Raw genomic sequence first — 2,975 nt, 5'->3', positions numbered from 1 at the left:
ATACCGTACATAGCTATGGTAGCTGCAATTATTTTTCACCGGTCTAACATTAATCATCTTTTTATATCTTATATGTGTCAAATTAATATGTATTTAAGTCATTAATTCATTAATAAGTGATGTAATTAGTGTTATCATCTAAATTAAATTTAAATAAATTCTGCACAACCTGTAATTTTTTTACACCTGTTTTTGTGGTGTACAAAAACAAGTCTCCCAAATTTTTCCCCACTTTTTAAAAATATGAAACTGTCATGAAATGGAGTTTGTGTTTTCTTCTCATCATTTAATTATCCATACAGTGTGTATTATGGACAGTAGCCTACTTTGGCTGCTACTGGTCGCCTTTTTTCTGATACTTTGTTGTTGTTTATCAGTGCTCTCATTGGCTCGAGGGACACCACATCATCTAACTGTCTGTGCTGAATCACAAACAATACTTTTCTAGTTTTGTTTTCCTTGCTTGTTGCATTCACTCATGACTTCATATCATTTGTGGTCGATACACTGTAATGCTAGAAGCTCGTCCAGGATTTTCTGTAAATATCATGTCATCATGTCAGACTGGGCAGCGTCAGCTTTCCTACTGGCTACCATTAAATGTCTCTGCGCCAGCTGTCCTTCCTGTCATGACCTTGTTGATAATGATGATGTTGACTTTGATGACGCTAAGCTGAGCATTGTTATTGTGTTTATTCTCTCTGTGTTGTTTATGTTCCATTTAGTTATCAGTGTTTATTCTTTGTTTACCTGCTGACAGGATGCCTGACCATCCTGAAGGTGGGATCGCCGTCAGGGAAGTCCTTTTCAAGGTCTCTCCTTTTTCCCGTTAATGAGGTGCGCATCAACTCCTCTCATTAGTTTGGGTTGTCATTCACACTCATAATTTACATGTTGGTGTTGCACAGCCTTTTGACACTTAAATGATTAAGTGCTTTATAAATTAATTTTACTTGACTATCAAATAGATGCAATTAAGAAATGTCAGGAAGGCAGGGGGAGGGAGCAGGGCAATAATGGGCTTTTTTTTTCTAGTGTGGCTTGTATTAGTATTAGTGTTGGCACCGGAGTGAGAAAGAGACGGAGGTGGCCTTGAATATGATATGCTGAGATTTTAAATGATACGTATAACACATACATATATGTTGATGACTTGCAGTGGCAGAATTATTGATAAGTGAGGTTTGAGTTTCAGTTGTGAACTTAAAGACCTTGCTTACAATTGGTTTTAATATGACTTTTTGGTGATCTGAACACAAATGGACAACCAAGGCACGTTAACACTTGTGTCTTTTATGGGATAAAAATCTTCTCTCAGGCCAATTGCAGTAGACACCCAAACTGATTACTTTTCCAATTAAGAAAAAGCAGTCCATCAGAGTTCAAGGTGAAAAACAGGTTTACTTCAAAGGTTAAACTCAAAAGCCACGTTAGTTTGGGGAGCAGACTAAGCAGTGTTATTATTACATTTACTTTTATGCTGTTCACATTCTCCATCTGTTCTCATGCAGAACACGTAAAATTGTGCCACTTTGTCAGTGTTTTTGGTGTTAAAAATGCAACGCCAAAGGTGCATGAAATGCCGCTGGACAGCGTCAGGTGAGAAAGCAGCCAGGCAGAACTGGTCATGTCCGCCTTATATGCACATGAGCAGTGTCCCTTGAGAAAGCGGAGCCTGTCACATGTGCATGAAATGCAGCAGACGGCGTCAGGTACAAATGCTGCCAGTAATGATGTAATATAAGGAGCCTGAGGGTGCCTATAGGGCAGATGGGAGGGGAGGTGGATGGACTGAACAAACCCGGACTTTGATGCGGAGGTCCGGTGTTCTCTTCCTGTTTGAATGTGATGTCATTTACACCTTACCATGTGCCTCCTTCCCCTAATCCTAGCCATCAACCAAAATCCAAACTGTCTGTGCCAGCATGTGCGTTTGTTGACATCCAAGCGTTGGTTGCCATGTGCTGTTGTTGCCTAAACATAATCACATGCGGTGTCATCCCACCGTGTGCATTTGTTAACATCATGGTTGCTGCATCCTGGAACATAAAGAGCAGACGCAGAAGGATACAGAAAATGTAATATTCAGATGCTGATGTCCACTGCAAAGTTGCAATATGTGACAACTTGAAATGAGAATGTGTTTCATTCTCCGCACGTTGTGGGCCCAGCTGACCACTACTCCCTTATTCTGACACCATCATTTCTTGATGTCAACACAGACTTTAGGTATAAACCCATTTTAGGTATCAACCCATTGTTATCTTCTGGGCATGATGACCTTATGTGAATGTGGTTTGCTTAAACACACAGTAATTTCAGTACAGGCTGCTAAGGCATACACCATTGTTTAGGTCTTTATCCTCATCTAGAAGTAGAAATTATATGATTACCTACGATTATCTATATCTATTATCTTATTATTTATTAGCTCTGATTAATCAGTCACTTAAGTAAAACATAAGTAAATATTTCTCAAACTATGCATCTCCAGCTGACCACTTGTGGTCAGATTGCTGCCCATATCACCTCTGCTAGAAGGTCAGAAGACCCTCAGTGCAAATGATACATCCACACTCTTACCTGTCGCGGTTGTGTCGGTTCAACTGGAGATATCGCTGTCAGCAGAATCTAACCGGGCAAGAAATGGACGGCCATGCAACACTTCATTCATCTGTACATAAAATGGACAGTTGTGTGGGTTGTCGTGTTTAAATGTGTTGCGTTGTGTGTCTCACACTCTGAGAGGTTGAACAGCTGTTTCCATTCTGTTGTGTAATGCAAAAGGACGGATGGAACATTAGGGACCACGATGGACCAACCGACCGACCGACCGACTGACTTAAAATAATTTTGAAAAATGAATGCCTTGAAAAACTAAAGTTAATTTAACTATAAATTTTAATCTTTAAAGTCTTTAAAGATCTGAGGGTCAAGTGGTAGATATACACAGTCAAGCTCAGGGCCCTGAATCC

This window comes from Plectropomus leopardus, chromosome 4, assembly GCF_026936395.1.
Source record: "Plectropomus leopardus strain MGB_pleo_1.0 chromosome 4, ASM2693639v1, whole genome shotgun sequence".
Lineage (NCBI taxonomy): Eukaryota > Metazoa > Chordata > Actinopteri > Perciformes > Serranidae > Plectropomus > Plectropomus leopardus.
The sequence above is the reverse complement of the archived record's forward strand: the minus strand, read 5'-3'. Positions refer to the sequence as shown.